Source organism: Marmota flaviventris, chromosome 15 (assembly GCF_047511675.1).
Source record: "Marmota flaviventris isolate mMarFla1 chromosome 15, mMarFla1.hap1, whole genome shotgun sequence".
NCBI lineage: Eukaryota > Metazoa > Chordata > Mammalia > Rodentia > Sciuridae > Marmota > Marmota flaviventris.
In genome coordinates this window covers 43,195,458-43,205,967 of record NC_092512.1, presented here as the reverse complement: position 1 = coordinate 43,205,967, position 10,510 = coordinate 43,195,458, and positions in this window count along the sequence as shown.

Genomic DNA, 10,510 nt, shown 5'->3' with positions numbered 1-10,510 from the left:
GTCCACGTAAAACTCTCATTCCAGAGTCAACCCACTGGATGGGTGAGGGAACTGTGGTATTTATGCACCAGCTCCTGTTAGTCATTGGCTAAAGGCTACTCTTGGGGATTGTTATTTCCCTTGTACTGCTGGTCATTGCCAGTGGCCACAGGATCTCCAAAAGCAAGAGAAAACCCTCAGGCAAAGAAGAGCTGGTGCTGGCAGTTGGAAGTTGGGTTTCTATATCTCTAAGTTGTAAGAGTAAGGTCCATTTCCAGCATCTGCTATAGTGTGTTATAATAAGCTACTTTCACAAATTTCCTACCCAACAGCTATTTGTTCTACTAGACTACATGACAGGAGAACTTACATAGCTCCTTCTTTCACCCTGGGAAATGGGCAGAATCCATAGGCCATCTAGATGCTAAGCAGCTCCTCTGTCCCAAAATATGTCTTTCCTTCAGCCTCCACAAATGAATGAGAATCATCTTTTCACTCCAACTCACCTGGTAACACATGGTATTTCCTGCAGGGTTTCCAGTTTCCTAAAGGAAATCATCTTGATTTAATGAATGGTCTTCACCCATGGTTGACACTGATTACTCTGAGAATCAGGAGTGAGACAACAGGAGACAGACAAGCTACTCTCAGGACCCATCTAATATTCTAGAGGGAAGGAGACTATTCTGATTCCTCTGGAGGCATATATTTGGGATCCAAGGTGAAATCCAACTAGTTTTCTTCTCCCTTACTTAGAATACAGAAGAAACTTTCTCCTTCTCTATTGAATTATGCATATTGAAGTGAGCTAGTAGGCAGGATGTCTAAATAGAGGGGCTTTATATTAAGCAGGATATTTGTTGATGTTTCAATCCTCCCTTGAGACTGATGGGCAGCATGCCATTCAGTAAGGGTCATAGCAACCTTGACATGTCTGGCCTGTATGCTGTTAGGCTCATTTGTTCTGTGACAAAGAAACCTCATTAGGTAAGAACACTGTAGGACTTGAGTGTCATTTAAAGACTTTTTTCAAGGATCCCCTAAACACTGATTATCTCCTATCATTTAGTTTATTCTCTAAATTTAAAAGTTTTTTTTAAAAAATTGATTTCTTAAGAAGTGATTTTTGTTTGCTCAATCATTCAACAAATATTTATTGAGCACGTCTTACATGGCAGGCAGGCACTGTACCAAGTAAACATTTCAAAGATCTCTGCTTCTGTGACATTTACATTCTTGCAAAGGGAGACAGCCAATAAACAATAAAATTGTTAAGAAACTTAGGTTGTGTGGAAGAAGGCAGTAAGTTCTATACAGTTTTTTTAAATGTAGGACAGGGAAAGAGGCCTAGGGGAGTTTCAAGGTTCTCAGGGAAGGTCTCACTGGGAAAGTGACATTTGCGCAAAGACTTAAAGGAGATGAGGACATAATTCTGACTCTCCTGCACATTCCTGGGACTAGCAATACAGCAGTAAGCATGACATAATCCTTCCCTAGTGACAAAACTCAATCACAAAGAGATAAATAATTATCATGTAATGTCAAAAGGCAACAAGCATTCAGAAGAAAATAAAGCATGACAATGAAATAGAGCAGGGGTCTTCATACTACTTCTGGGAGGGAAATGATAGTAAATATTTTAAACATTTTGGAACTTCTTAGCTCTGCCATAATAATGTAAAAGCTGTCACAGGTGGTAAGTGAATGAACAGACATGATTGTATTCTAATAAAATTTTATTTATAAAAGTAGGCAGTGAGCAAGAATTGCTCCATAGACCATGGTTTTCTGTCCCCTGGTCATGGGAGACTTTAGGGATACAATATTTTAGCAGAGACCTGAGCAACACACACACACACACACACACACACACACACACACAAAAGTCATGTAATAAGCTAAGTACAAGGAATCATAAGTCCAGAGGCTTTGAAATGCTAGCTTGATTGGCAATTGTGCCTTACAGCCGAGGAAGCAAAAGGAAGAAATTAGGAAATTGGATTAAAATATGCAATGTACTATAATGCTGGTTATCATCATTAAACTTTCCTGTGCGCACATTCTTTGCCATATGATACCACAGCTCCTTCCCCTAAAGGAGAATAGTATATTTTCCTAGTCTTGACTTTACATTTATTCATGTGATTCTCTTTGAGCAACAGAACAAGGTAGAGTGACAACATGCCAGTTCTGTGTCTGACTCTAAAGAAGCCTTACCTGTTTATTCTCATTCTTTCACATATCTGTCACTGCTATGAGAAGACTAACTTACTCTAGAACCTTCTGGTCCCTGTAGGAACAGAGCCATCCAGTGAAACAATCCTTGTTGAGCCCAGCCTGGATCAGTCACTCCTAGCTAAGTTCCAGACACATGATGATAATGAATGTTGTAAGGCACTGAGTTCTCAGGTTGTTTGTTACATACAAATAGTTAAGTGATTTAGAGAAGTAGGCAAAGGCCATATTACGGTGGCCTTGTAACCATAGTAAAGAAGTTTTGATTTTATTATGTGAGAAGGAAAGGTTTGAAGGTTGCAAGCAGAAGTAAGGTAAAACTTGATTTATATTTTATATGGATTACTCAAGTGACTATAGGAAATTGACTTCAGAAGAGATAGAGTGAAATATAGAAAATTAGTTAAGATGACTCTTCATTGGGAAAAAATGATGGTTAAAACTAAAGAAGGGAAAGAGAACGGAAGTGGCTAGACTGGAAATATTTTGTGAAGGTAGAGATAATAAACTTGAACAAGTGGTTGAATATTGCTACAACAGTATTCAGTGGAGGAAAATAGAGAAGCTGAGATCGTTGAAAGTGAAAAAAATTTACTGAACTGATTAATAGAAAAGTCAAAGGGAGATCAGTAGAAGAAAGGGAACAAGTAGGAGTGGTGAAAGGTGGGGAGGGAACACGGAAGTGCTAGGGAGTGATATTGCCCAAAGTATATTGTTTTCTTGTGTGCATGTACAAAAACATAACTACAAATCTCATCATTATGTACAAATATAATGCACCAATAAAAATATGGAAAAAATAAATTAAAAAACACATCTACTAACCATTTTTTAATTGAAAGTATATTCCTATCATCAAGACAAAATACTGATATTTATTTGCAAAAGTAAGATCAATATTTCCTTATAGCTTTCAATACTTTTAATATTTTTCAAAGTATCTGTCAAAATCAGAGTTAAAGTTTACTCAATCACAATAAAAAATTCACATCAAAAAATATTAACAGGAGGCTGGGGTTGTGGCTCAGCAGTAGAGCGCTTGCCTAGCATGTTCGAGGACCTGGGTTTGATCCTCAGCATCACATAAAAATAAACAAAATAAAGGTAAAAATATTAACAGGAAAGTGAGAAAAATTTTGGCAATATGAAACCATTAAAATACTTTAATTTTAAAAAATTTTGTAAGTATACTATATAAGCCGCTGTATTAGTTGGCTCGGGTGGCAATCACCATGTTGAGATGGGGAGCAACTCTGGAGGCTGGAAATCCAAGATCAAGAGGGTTGGTTTCTGTTGAAACCTGTATTTCTGACTTATAGCTTCTTGCCTTCTCTCTGTGTCCTCATATAGCCTTTTCTCTGTGTTTACATGGAAAGAGAGAGAGAGAGAGAGAGAGAGAAGGAGAGAGGGAGAGAGATTTAGTATTTCTTCCTCTTCTTACAAGGATACCAGTTCTACTGAATTAGGTCCCTACACTATGACCTCAATTAACCTGAATTACTTCCTTAAAAATCCTATCTCCAGATATATCCTGTCTCCAGTCACACTGGGGGGCTGTGATTTCAATATATGAACTTGGGATGGGGGATACAATCCAGTCCATAACAGCTACCTTTATTTGTGAAATAACTAACACTATTTTATAATGGACTAAAACAATTTGATGATGCATTTGGCACCATCTTCTCTGTTCCCTTTATATCAATACTTTATGGAAGCGTAGTATATATCCCCTATTGGCACCCTTTCCAACTAAATTGTCATAACCCCACTAAAATTTCTCTCCTTGGGGTCAGCACTGATTGCCACAAAATGAAGTTCTTTTTCCTCTTTCTGCTTTCAGCTCTGCTGTTCTGATTTGCTACAGTTGACCAGGTTTGAGACACTCTCTTCTGTTGGCTTAGGTGACCCTATACTCCCTGGTTTTCCTCCAGTGTGTCTGAGAACTCCTTGGCAGTCACTCCTTTGCTGGTTCTCCTGTTTTACCTCCAGGTACTGGGGTGCCTCAGAGCATTGGCCCAATCCCACTGTTCTTTTCTGGAGCTCTCTGGCCCCAGGTGACCTCATTAGTTTTCATGACTTTACATAAAACCCACAGGTTATGAGTTCCCACTTTATGTATTCAACTGTGACATTTCCACATTAATCCAAATGTTTGCATCTAAGTGCACTCTTGATTTCTCAACTTAGTTGTTAAAAGGCAGAATCCTTGATTTACCACTAAGCCAAACCAGTTCCTCCACCCATTTTCTCTGAGTAAACCACCACCATCCACTGTGCTGCTTGGGCCTAACATCTGTGAGTCTTCCTTATGTCTATTTGTTCTTTTACCCTTCGGGCTTGATCTCCTGGCCAATCCTGGCAGTTTTATTCCATTCTCTATTCCAACTACTTGATACATTGCCATTGCTCTCATCCATGGTTATTGAAAATAAAATTTGCAGTGTAATAAAAAGGTTGCCAGTACTGCTGGTTCAAGTATATGACTTCTTAGTAACTGTTTCCCGACAGCATGTGGCTAACAAAGTATAAAAATAATATATGTATTTTAATAAGTAAAATTTCTTCAGATTTTATAGAACATAAAATATGAGAAGAAGGAATGTTATTTAATATCACATGATATTTATTGATTTGTAGAAGCCAATATCAAGCAGGGAAAAAATAGCTGGGATAAAATTCCTTTTGGGGGAATTAATGCTATTATCCAGCTGGATTTGAGGTTGTGATTTGAAAATTCTGTAGAAATTCAACGAAGACTGAAAGATGACACTGCTCATGCTAACCAGGGACAACTTTTTAACACAAAGAACTAAGCCCTTAATGGAGGAATATCAGAATATTTAAGAGCAGATAGATTACTTTGTGGAGTTCCTCAAATTTACCTACTTCTCCTACATGTGAGATGAGCTAAATCATTCTCACTGTTATAACAAGATAAATGAAAACTATTAAAAAGAAAAAAAAAGAAATAGTCACCAATAAATAGTAACCTTAAATATCCATAAAATCATCATGTAGTTTTAACCAATTACAAATCTGATGCCAGTTTAAAAAGTGCCCAAGAGCCAACCACAGAAATGAATCAGAAAGAGAGTTTAATTGGAGACTGCCAGCCAGTGGCCAATTTAAAGACTATTTTAAGACAGCTGGTTGAGCTAAGTATTGGAACTGTATTTAATTCACCTTGGGATTTGCTAACCATTCAGATCAGTGGAAAGATCTCTTCTGTGATAGAATTTAAAAGTTCCTCTATTGGGTCTTAATTCACTCCTACCATAGCCTAGAGTTGAAATAAATTAAGAAAATTCAACAATCTATTTAAATATAAGCTAACTACACAATTTGCAAAGACCAGATCAAAACAAAAATATGGGCCCTGATTCAAAATGCAAGAAGAAATTTTTTTTTCCTTTCTCTTAATGTTTTCTTGTTGATCTTTCACAGTGTTTGTTTTAATCAGCATTTTTGTTGGTGTGACTAAACAACACGACCAGAACATATAGAAGAGGAAAAGTTTATTAGTTATTAGTTATTAAAGGGTATTAGTTCACAGAAGACTGGCTCCATTCCTCAGGACTCCAGGTAATGCAGAACATCATGGAGGAATAGTGTGGCAGAGAGAAGCAGCTCACAAGAGATAGGAAGTAGAGAGAGAAAGACTACCCTCTCCAGATACAAAATTATACACCCCAAAGCTATGTTCTCAATGAACAACTTCCTCCAGCCACACGAACATCAGCCTTTAGTTACCACTCAATTAATCCCATCAGGGATTAATTCACTGATCAGGTTAAGGCGATGGCTCAATTATTTATATTCAGAACCTTCTTACATTGTCTTACATGTGAGCTTTTGGGGAACACCACATCCAAACCATAATAGTTTAATATTTTAATGTCCCACTCCTTCAGACAGGTGAGTATGCACAGGCTGAGTGCAGCTGCTCTCAGGTACCTGAGCCAAAAGTTCAACTTGTCACTTTCCCTTTTTCTACACCCATCACCCAAGCCATGATTGATGGATAGCTCTGAAGGATCCCAATCTCTGTTGGGGGATATACTGGGCACCTTGATCAGGAGTAGGTAAAAGCATATCCTCCCCATTTCCAATCATCCATCAAATGTCCTATGGTGTTGCTAACTCAGGGTGAGGGGAGCTGTTGTAATATCTGCTTTTATGGTTTGGATCTTAATTATCCCCAAAAGCTCAAGTGTTGAGGCTTGGTCTTTATCTAGCATTAGGAGGTAGTAGAAACTTTCAAAGATGGTGCCTTGTTAGAGGAAGTAGGTCCTCAGGAGCATGCCCTTGAAAGATATATTGGGATCCTAGCCCCTTTCTCTTCATCCCCTCCTCCTAGCCACCAAGAGCTAAGTAACTTTGCTCTACCACGTACTCCCAACCATGATGTTCTGCCTTGCTGAAGGCCCAGAACAACAGGACTGAGGGACATAGAATGAGACCTCTGAAACTATGAACCAAAATAAATCTTTCCTCTTTTTGAACTATTTTTCTCAAATATCTTATCACAGCAATGGTAAGCTGATAAACACAACTGCCCTGAAATTCTGTAGGGTACAGGCTTACCCAACGAATCTTCTCTGTGCTTACCACCAGGCCCCATAAGGGAGGAGGACAATGACAAAATGTGACCTGACCCTGCCTCTGGTTGGAGGTGGCAGTGGTATGGGAATGGGAAAGGAGAATGTGGGACTCAAGGCCTGGAAGGGAGCACCTGGCTGCCAAACCCTCTTCTAGAAAAATGAAGAGACAGTAGCTGGCTCTCCAGGAAACCCATCCTCCCAAGCTCCATTCTTGTAGCACACTTCATTCACAAAACAGATATTCAAAGATTAAATTATTAATAATGTCAAGATAGTTACTGAAAAGCATGGAATCCCTAGTTTAGATGCTTCCAAGTCAGGGTCCCTAAGCCAGTGCACTGATTATGCCCATGAAGCAGACCCCAATAGGAAGTGGACTTTCCAGTGACATCACAGTATCCTGACCCTGGCAGGCCTTGGAGGAGCTGTGCATGCCTGCCAACTCTGACTCTCGTCCAAAATATATGATCTTATTTTTTTTAAAAAAGCTTTCCACCTTAGACCAAAAAGAAAAGACATTTTAGAAAATTTAAAAACAGTATATATTTTATTTCACAGATTTATACACATCATACATAGTGGTACTTGCTGAAGAACAGAAATGACTTAATTTGGAGTCTGTTTCTAGGCAGTGCCATTCTAATCAGAATGTAATTAAGGCATTGCTCCAAGCAGTCTTGGCTGGGTTCAGTGAGCTTAGACAGATATGGCTCTCTGAGTCCTTTACAGCCTGGACTGGATTAATGATCATCAAAACCTTACGGTGACTGTTTTTCCTCTTTTCTTTGTGACTCCATTTCTTTCTCCATACTGTTCAAATATTGTATTCAGCATGTCCCAATGTCATCTTTTTATGATGAATCAGTATACACATTTATACTGCTGCAATGTTCACAATACTGTTTAACTGATGATTTTCTTTGTGGTACATATTTGAAAATCCTAATTAAAAAATCACATTTGACAAATAATTTTTGAGAATTTTCATAGCTTTGCACATATGGTCATATAACTTCAATTCATTTATTTTGTAGTGTGATATAGTTTTCTTTGACAAATGATTAGGAATAATCCATCTTATTTAATTATTATGATTATATATACAGTTATATGTAATTATGATTATATATGTATAATATTTATTGAATGCTTACTACTTGCCAACTATACTTAAACTTGTTTAATATTTGCGATAACTCTAAGAAGTAAGTATTCTCATTAGTATTCAACATATGAAGAAATTGAGTTTGAGAGTGATTAAATTGTGTAAACCAATACAGCTCACCAGCTACACATAGCAACATTTGTTGAGGTCTTACTATGAGACAGTCACCATAAAAAGTATTCTTTATAGGTTATCTCATTTAATCTCTACAACTATCCTTTGGGATGGTACTCGTATTATCCTCATTTTACAGATACAAGAAGTTGAGACTGGAATGGTTGGTTTTCTCCAGAGCACCTACCTATATTACTAAGCAGAAGAATATGAATGTGACCATAAGCATTTGGACACCAGAGCTGGTGTTTCCATCCATTAAAGTATATGTAGAAGTTTGCATTTTACAAAAATGGTAGAGCAATATTTCTGTTTCTGGGCACTCTTCCAGAACCTTACACTCTCTCATCAATAAGAGCAGTCTATTCCCCTTCACTTGAAAGTTGTGGGCATCATGACAGCCGTGACAAAGAGCCTGTGGTGGGAGTAATGCTGCATTTCTTTTGGCGATAGGTCAGAAGGGCTGATCTAGCATCTACCTGGTTCTCTCTCAGGATGCTCAGCCCTGCAATTTAGCCACTAAGAGTAATGGCTTCTTTAAGATTTCTTTGTCCTGATATCTGGAACCTGATCTATTACCTTATGTTGCAGAAACAATTTAGCAAATGAGATTAAAGTGAGGTCCTTCTGATGGGGAGGTCTTCCTGGATTATCTGAGTGACCCAACACAATCACAAAGGTCCTTAAAAGTAGAAGGGGAATAGAAGGTTTATAGTCAGAAGGAGAGATGTCTATGGAAGAGAAGCATATAGAGAGGGAATTGGAGAATGCAGAAGGGGACCATGAGACAATAAATGTGGGCAGCCTTTACAACTTGGATTAAGGAAAGAGATTCTGATGCAGAGCCTTCATTTAGAACACAACACAGCCAAGTTACAACTGGACTTTAGTCAAGTGGAATCCATATTAGACTATAGAGCTATAAGATAATAAATTATAGTTGTTTCAAGTCACTAAAATTTATGATAATTTTTTAAAGCACTGATACAAATATACTACAGCCACCATGCTGTGAAGAAGCCCAGGGCACTCAACTGACAACCTCAACTAAGATCTCAGCGAACAGCCATGTAATTTGCTAGAATGTGAACGCACTTTCAGATGATTCCAGCTCCAGGCCTCCCAGATGCCGGCGCTGATGTCAAGTGGAGCAGAGACAAGACCTGCTCAAAGGCTGATGGGCTGTCCAAACAAAAAAACAAACAAACAAACAAGAGGTTCTGTTTCACATTATCCCAAACCCTGATGACATTGGGGAAACTTTCCAGTTTGAGAATCAATGGTTAATTACTGTTTCATGATCATAAATTATAATAAGCATTAATCTATGCACAACCATTAAGAATTTCTTATACAGTCTTAAACATCAGACTGTGGATTTATTATTATTATTATTATTATTATTTGTTCTTTTTTAGCTATACATGACAATAGAGTAAATATCAGACTGTTTTTTAAGAACAAGATGCCAGAATGCTGTCATCAATACATAAGGAAGCATGTTAAAATAATAATCCACCTCCACAATCCGTTTAGCCCTTTATGATTGTTGCTGATTATAGGACTATAGTAAATGTCACAGCCATTGGAAAAAAATTCTCTTTGGATGATTTCTGATCTTCATACAAATAACTGAAAACCCTGTCTTCACATTGTATAGAATGTAGAACATACAGAAAATTGTGAAGGACCATCTAATAAGCATATGTTTTAAAAGAATACCATGATCATGAGTTTAGTATTTATTAGTTTCGTCTGTATATGCTTTTATATTTTTGCTTCTTGAAGAAAATATTGTTCGGCATCTTTCCAGACATTATGTATGGTATCATCAACCTGAAACTTAGTTTTCGGTCACTGTTATATTGTTAGGATTTATTCATATTGATACACATGGGTCTAGCTTATTCTTCTTTGCTCCTTCTTTTTCTTGATAATGAATATTTACATTTTAGTTTTGTTTGCTTTAACTTTTCATTTTTATAAAAAAAGATTATAGTCTATGTTCTTTACACATCTCCTTTGCACATCTATTAGAGTTCACTGAATTATATACTTAGGGGCAAAGTTGATAAGCTCAAAGAAATAATGCATTTTTAATTTACTAGATACTGCCAATATGTTCTCCAAACAACTTTTTATTCCCTTACAGTGTATGATATTTCCACTGTTTTGTGTATATTATTTACATCTGCTGTTATTAAACATTCAATATTTGTCAAACTTGTAAGTCTCAAATTATATCTAATTATGGTTTTCTCAGATTATGAAGTCAGCTAGGCAACCTTTTATATGTTTATAGGCCAATCTTTCCCCCCTTCTTTCTGTGAATTACTTTTCTATATCTTGTACCTAATTTTCTATTGAGGTGTGTGTGTGTATGTGTGTGTGTTTGTGTGTTCTTATTGATTCA